General features: G+C 55.1%; 1 pseudogene; it reads right to left on the reverse strand.

The window, feature by feature from the left end:
* Nucleotides 1-885: 885 nt before the first annotated feature.
* Nucleotides 886-7,406, reverse strand: LOC136170346 (myc-associated zinc finger protein-like; annotated as a pseudogene).
* Between the last annotated feature and the right edge of the window lie 406 nt (nucleotides 7,407-7,812).

Below are 7,812 nucleotides of genomic sequence, written 5' to 3' on the forward strand. Positions count from 1 at the left end.
CAACCAGTAATCTCCTTTCCCAGAGCCAATGGGTGTGTGCTCAGTCGCTTCAGTCAAATCTGACTCTTTTGCGATCCTATGGACTATGGCCCGCCAGGCTCCTCTGTCCATGGGATTCTCCAGGCAAGAATACTGGAGTGGGTTGCCACGCCCTCCTCCAGGGGATCTTCCCAACCCAGGGATTGAACCCGAGTCTCCTGCATCTTCTGCATTGCAGGTGGATCCTTTACTACTGAGCCACGGGGGAAGCCCTCCCAGATCCAGTGAATCTCACCAAAAGGACCCAAGAGATGATAAAGGATTCCTAGAAAGGGCATTAATCCGTGTGGAGGTAATTGAAATAAGATGGCACCCTTTCAAATACTGTTCAGATGTAACTGAAGTGATGAGGTGGGATTTCTATGCTGCTTGTAGCCTCAACTCTATTACTTTAAGACTACGGTGTGTATCTCAGTTGTTCCTTTCCATTACTTAAATGGCCGTAAAGTCACTGGTGCGTTTTAACTGGCAGGCCTGGGTGGAGTTTGGCAGTGAAGCAGCTTAGTGGAAATGGAAGAAAGTTCCCCAAGGTGCCTGAGGAAAGAAACCTTCATTTGAGGTGGCCTTGGGGTGCTCTCCAAGGATGTGCCCTGTAGATTCAGTAACATCCACCAGAAATCTCAGGTGTGGCCTAGAACGAAGAAAAGGAAGAGAGAGGAAACATAAAAGAAAAAACAAAAGGAGAAAGAGAGGAAAAAAAGCAGCAGCAGATCTGATGGAGTGAGATAGTGAACTGGCCAGATGAGGGAAGGCCCAGCTGTAAGAAATTGTCCTGAGTGTCCACGACCTGCCCTGCCCACCTGCACCTGGCGTTGATCCCCACCTCTTCTGTGCATGCTCTAGCAGCTAAAAGTCAGCCGTCTGTAAGGTATTACAGATCAGAAGACAGAGGCCAGCGTTCAAAGAATCTCAGAAAGAGGGGCCAGTTTGATCCTTTGTGGCTGATTCCGTGGCTGTTGCTGCGCCTGGGGTGGTAGCCCCCTTGACTACCCTAATTACCCGCCCCCTGCAACCCCACACCCTCGTCACAGCTCCACACTTCTTGGCCTCAGGCCCCAGATCTGAAATTCTCCCGCAGAGCAGGAGGAAGTCCAGGAGGTCAGCCTGCACTCCTGGCGAGAAGAGACCAGGTGCGACCACGTGCTCCAGGTAAGGGCCCCCCATCCCCCCCACCCCCACCCCCACCCCCGGCGCGGCAGCTCGGATGGGTGGAAGGCGCCCATTCCCTTGGCCTCTTGGTGGGCAAGTGTGCTTATTTCAATCTGCAACTGAGAGGTGGGAACTTTGAGTGTGTCTGCAGGAGGTAAAAACCTAGCAGGCCAAGCACAAAGGGGGCTGACTTCTTTGCTGCAGTGGCAGCTTTACCCCTCCCTCTTTCGCGCGTGTCTCTGCCTTTCCTCTGGTCCTTTCTTCCCGTCCCTGCACCACCCCCTGCCCCCCACCTTCCTGCTCCCGCTTCTGCTCCCAGTGGGGGTGCCCAGGCTCCCTGGAGCCCAATGAGCCAAACTGCACTGTAGTAAGAGCTCAGCTCTGTTCCTTGACTGCTGGCCTCTGGGGGTTCTTAAAGGCGCCCTTCCCTCCTTCTGCCTGCATTTCCCAGCTCCCACACCTCTACCCTCTGTGGAGTTCTCATCCTTTTAGTGATTCACAACACCCCTCCGCCGTCCCTGCTGCCGCCCCTTTTCTCCAGAGCTGACTTTCCCCTCTGACTTCCCTTCCTCTTTCTCAGTACAGGTTTTTATCTTCACTGTTTAGTTTCCTTCCTGCCTTCACCTTTCCACCCTTTCTCTGAGTTCAGTCCAGTTCAGTTGCTTAGTTGTGTCCAACTCTTTGTGACCCCATGGACTGCAGCAGCCAGACCTCCCTGTCCATCACCAACTCCCAGAGTTTACTCAGACTCATGCCCATTGAGTCAATGATGCCATCCAACCATCTCATCCCCTGTCATCCCCTTCTCCTTCTGCCTTCAATCTTTCCCAGCATCAGGGTCTTTTCCAATGAGTCAGCTCTTTGCATCAGGTGGCCAAAGTACTGGAGCTTCAGCTTCAACATCAGTCCTTCCAATGAACACTCAGAACTGATTTCCTTTCAGATGGACTGGTTGGATCTCCTTGCAGTCCAAGGGACTATCAAGAGTCTTCTCCAACACCGCAGTTCAAAAGCATCAATTCTTCTGCGCTAAGCTATCTTTATGGTCCAACTCTCACATCCATACATGACTACTGGAAAGAACATAGCCTTGACTAGATGGACCTTTCTCTGAGGCCTCTTTCCTCTTCCTCCCAATTAACTATTTATTTTTGGCTGTGCTGGGTCCTCACTGCTGTGCCCCGCCCTTTAGCTGTGGTGAGCCGGGGCTACTCTCTAGTTGGGGTGTTCAGGCTTCTCTTGTTGCGGAGCACAGCCTCTAGGTATGCCTGCTTCAGTACTCATGGCATGTGGGCTCAGTAGTTGTGGTGCTCGGGCTTAGTTGCTCACAGAATGTGGAATCTTCCCAGACTAAGGATCAAACTCATGTCGCCTGAATGGACGGGTGGATTCTTAACCACTGGACCACCAGGGAAGTCCCTGCCTCTTTCCTTTTGAATCACTTTTCTCAGCTCCTTCTCTCACCATGGGTAGCATTCCGGGGCCTATTAGGGAATAAGGCAGAGATCCTAGAAATAAGTAAATTGAGGACATACTTCATTGACAAGTTAAACAGAGCATAGGTAACATACTTGGGCTTTTGTGATGACTCAGGTGGAGAGTGTTGTTCCAAACGAGATGTGGCTGAAGGCACTTCCAGGGTTGACTGTGCTTTGCGTCCTCAACTTTGCTGATTCAGAAACTCAGTCTTTTGGGAGCAATCACGTGTGGCAGAGTTGACTCCCACTGTAACCGTCATGAGAGAATAGGGCTTCCCCAGTGGCTTGGTGGTAAAGAATCCACCTGCAACGGGGGTTCGATCCCTGGGTTGGGAAGATCCCCTGGAGAAGGAAATGGCAACCCACTCCAGTATTCTTACCTGGGAAATCCCAAGAACAAAGGAGCCTGACAGGCTATAGTTCATAGGGTTGCAAAGAGTCGGACATGACAGTGAATAAACAAAAGCAAGGACAAAACCAAAGTACCAGTATTCATCACTAGGAGGGATAAGCCTTTTGTGTCAGGGACTGGAGAGAGGCTCGCCAATCCTGTTGCTTCTTCCTGGGCACGTGGGAGACTGGATGCCCCAGCCTCCTCACTTGCTCTTAGGTGGAACCATGAGATTGAGTTCCAGCCAATGGATTGTGGACATAAGTGACATCTGCCACTTCCAGACCTGGCTATAGAGTGTCCCAAGTGCTGGAAGGGAGGGACTCTGCAGTACACGATCTGGGAGCCTAAGTCACCATGTGGAATAGGGCCATCAGCAGAGATGCCAGACTCAGCATGGACTGCGATGTGGGTGAGAAGTTAACTTGCAGTGTGTTGAGATACTGAGATTTAGAGATTTACTTCACAAGCTAGCATTGGTATGTCTTTCTAGGGGGAAAGTAACTTGTTTGCACTGATCCCAAATCTCTCTTCCCCATCACAGGGCACGTGAGACACTCAATCCTCAGGGGCTTGCTTGGTGAGCAGGACAAGGAGCAAACAAAGGCCTTGGAGGTAGGGTTTTTTGCTGTTGTTGTTTTTGGGTTTTTTTTAAAGAGCACATCAGTTCAGTTCAGTCGCTCAGTCATGTCCAACTCTTTGCGACCCCATGGACCGCAGCACGCCAGGCCTCCCTGTCCATCACCGCCTCCTGGAGTCCACCCAAACCCATGTCCACTGAGTCGGTGATGCCATCTAACCATCTCACCCTCTGTTGTGCCCTTCTCCTCCTGCCCCCAACCTTTCCCAGCATCAGGGTCTTTTCAGATGAGTCAGCTCTTCGCATCAGGTGGCCAAAGTATTGGAGTTCAAGCTTCAACATCAGTCCTTCCAATGAACACTCAGGCAGGACTGATCTCCTTTAGTCCAAGGGACTCTCAAGAGTTTTCTCCAACATCAGTTTTTACCAACTCTTTTTTTTTTTAATAGTTATTTTTATTTATTCATTTGGCTGTGCCAGGTCTTAGTTGCTGCACACAGGATCATCAGTCTCTACTGGGGCATGTGGGGTCTTTTATTGTGGCATGTGGGGGTCTCAGGATCTAGCTCCCTGAGCAGGGATGGAACCTGGGCCCCCTACATTGGGAGCTCAGAGTCTTAGCCTCTGGAACACCAAGGAAGTCCAGGGGTGGGTTTTTTTTACACTGTGTTTCAGCTTAAGCATTTCTGCCTTCAATTAGGAGGTGCTAGAAAGAAATTGATAAGGAGAAAGGGGTGACAGAGGATGAGATGGTTGGATGGCATCACTGACTCAATGTACATAGGTCTCAGCAAACTCCAGGAGATGGTGAAGGACAGGGAAGGCTGGTGTGTAACTGTCCATAGGGTCACAAAGAGTCAGACACAACTAAGCAACTGAACAACAGCAAAAGATGGAGAAGGCATTCAAATGGTCATTCTGCAAGCATAGAACACATTTTTTTCTCCAGGTTTTTATTTAAAATTTATTGCAATGGGGTCCACACAAAAGGAGGGGGTGAAGGGTGAGGAATATGCAGGGGACACCAGAAAACGATGACATGGCCAGGGCCACAGCTTCTGTTGTGGGGGAGAGGGATGAAAAGAAAAGGCCAGGACTGGAGCTGGGGTGGAAGAGGGAAGGGGGAGACACTGGCTGCATTCCCCCACCCCCAGAAAGCACCTCTTGTCCCTGGATACCTCCATTTACCCTGGCCCCTAGGATCCCGTCTCTTGTCCTGCCTCTGGCTCTAGTGGCTCCTCCTTTTGCTCCCCTTGACTTGTTTCCCGACAGATTCTTAAGCAGGATGATGTTCAGGGCCTGACCCCAAACAACCCCACTCGATGAAGGTACAACCTTTGCTTCCCTGCTTCTGCCCCTTCTCAAGTCTCACCTTTCCCCATCTCTGGGACAGAATTGATTTCCCCCTTCCTCTCCTCCCTCCCCCTGGAAGAAAAAAAAAAAAAAAAAACAGCACCAACTCCCCTGGGAGGGAGAGCAAGAAGGACCATCAAGGGAGAAGGCTCACAGATCCCTGGAAGGGGGATCACAGGGGGAGGGGGTCACAGAGAGGAGAGGGGGTGAGGGCAGTGGCCACTCCTGTCCTCTGTTCCCCCCTGCCCACCATCCAGGGGCTTCAACACAACCAAGGGAACAGGTGTGTGTGGGGTCAGATCTGATAGGGAGGAGAGAGGAGCAGAAGAAACAAATGGTGAAAACCTAGAGAATTCCCCTAAGAAAACATGTCTTCCTCCTTTCCTTCGGGAGGCTCCTTGGTTGGTAGGGGAAGTAGAGAGGAGTTGGGGGAGAAAGAGAGGGGAGGAGGAGATGGTATGGAGGGACTTTTCACCATACTCCCCGCCCCACCAACTTGGAGCTCACCAGGGCTGGGAGGGAAGTGGCTGAGAGCTCACAGGCACCCCCAGGACCCCCAAGAGGGAGCCCACGGCTGTGGGTGGGGCTGCCACTGCTGCTGCCGTGGCCATTGGACAGACCTCACCTGTACCTAGTGGGTGCCCGGGGTCCCGCTCAACAGATGGGCTGTAGCTGGGAGGGGCATCTCCCAGGACAGCCCCCACCCCCCCCCACCCCCAAGATGGGTCTGCATGTGGCCAGCCAGCTGGGCAGGGGTCTTGCAGGGCACGCTGCAAGCTTGCACAGGATGCGGTCAGCCCGCGGGGCCCAGAGTCCAGGGTCCTGCACCGCATGGATGTGCAGGTTTGCTGCAGTGGGGGAAGCCTTTGTGGCAGAGCTCACAGACAGGGTGAGGGCCCTGGCTGTGCATCTTCAGGTGGTCCAAAATATAAGGCGAGCTCAACATCTTGCCACACGCATGACATGGGACCTTCTGCTCACGGCCTACTGTGTGGGCCCGCAGAGGATCCTTCATAGCAAAAGCCGTCTCATGTTTCTCACGTTCGAAGGGCAGTTCTAGCAAGTGCACTTATCTGATGTGACCGTGGAGGTGATCCGGCCGGGAGAAGCTCTTGCCACAGTGCCAGCAGTTGGCGGGCTGGTGCACTGCGTCGTCATGTGAGCGCGCGTGGTAGCTCCTGTGGCCCTTGGCACCTGGAGCGCTGCGGGCACACGGGGCAGTGGTGAGGGCTTCTCCTTTTTGCTGCGCCACCGCCGGCACCCGCCTCCCCCTGCTCTCCCACCAGCTCTGCTCGGTTGGGGCACGCTCAAGAGGCTCAGGGCCACCATGAAAAAAAGGGAAACTAAAGTCGCGTCCAACTCTTTGCAACCCCATGAACTGTACAGCCCACCAGGCTCCTCCGACCATGGTATTTTCCAGGCAAGAGTACTGGAGTGGGCAGCCATTCCCTTCTCCAGGGGATCTTCCCAACCCAGGGATGGAACCCGGGTCTCCAGCACTGCAGGCAGACGCTTTACCCTCTGAGGCACCAGGGAAGCCCCAGAAGCACCACGGTGATGGGCCTCTTCATAGCACCCGAGGGGGACCCGGCCGGCTTTGGCTCTGGTGTGTGTGGCCTTGTGAATTCGGAGGGTGTAGCCATTCTTGAAGTCCTTGGCGCCCAGGGCGCGGATGGAGGACCCCTGGCTCTTTCGTCGTCGTCGTCTTCTTGGCACATGTGATCGGGGCCACAGTGACCCGCGACTGTCGAGGTTGGGGCAAGGAGGGCGGTGGCGACCGCGGCTGTGGCGATGGTGGCGGCAGAGACAGGCGCCAACACCGTTGGGGGGCGGTGGAGGGGGCGCCAGGGAGGGCGTGGGGGCTGCTTCAGAGCCGCTGTGTCCACAGTGGGGGGGTGGGGGGCGCCGGGGGCGCGGCCGCGGCGGACTGCTGGGCCGCGGCGAGGACTGGGAGCAAGTCCACCTGGAGGGGCTCGGCCGCCGGGGCCTGGGGCCTGGGGCCTGGGTGAGGGCACCAGCGCGGCCTGGATTGGGCTCCGGGCGCAGCCCTGGGAGGCAAAGAAGCAGGACTTGAGCTCAGCTCCGACCTGCAGCGGGGGTTCTGGGCGTGCCCCTGAGCTGGTGGGAAGGAGTTCTTGAAGCCACCCACTCTTCCCCCTCCCCCACCGTCCCCCCCTCCCCCCACCCCTCCCCCACCGTCCCCCCTCCCCCCACCCCTCCCCCCCTCCCCCCCTCCCCCCCTCCCCTACCCCCTCCCCCCTTCCCCCCACCCCTCCCCTCCCCTTCGGGAGTCCAGGCTCAGCCCGGGGCGGGGGGGGGGCGGGGCGCAAGCAGCATGCCCGGGGAACACGCAGAACATGGCATTGGCCACGGTGGGGAGGGAGGGAAGGACGGCCGCCTGGTCCACAGGACACATTCTAATCGCCTGATCATCCTTTGATTTAGGAGTAGGGAGGGGAGTAGTAACGAGAACCAAGGAGACATTGAACTTACTCAGACGTGTGGAGTAAGGAAGGCAATGCTCAGATGTAAAGACGTCCGGCAGTGTCATGCCAAGACAGTGAAGACACTGGGCTGGCCAGGGGGCAGTGGCCAGAACTGTGGGTCAGGTGGGCAGGAGTTAAGTTCTGGGTGTACATATCCTGCTGTCTGGCCCACCTCTCCACTTGGAGACATTCCAAATAGAGCAGGTCCCAGAGGGCTCCTCCCTAACCCACCCCATCTCAACAAACCTCTCCTCTCTTCTCCCGTTTTTAGAGTTAGTCCTAACTTGTCTCTTCCTCTTCTGCCCCGTATCTGATCGTTTGGAAAATTCTGTGTGC

The sequence above is a fragment of the Muntiacus reevesi genome, chromosome 6 (genome assembly GCF_963930625.1).
Source record: "Muntiacus reevesi chromosome 6, mMunRee1.1, whole genome shotgun sequence".
In the NCBI taxonomy this organism is placed as follows: domain Eukaryota; kingdom Metazoa; phylum Chordata; class Mammalia; order Artiodactyla; family Cervidae; genus Muntiacus; species Muntiacus reevesi.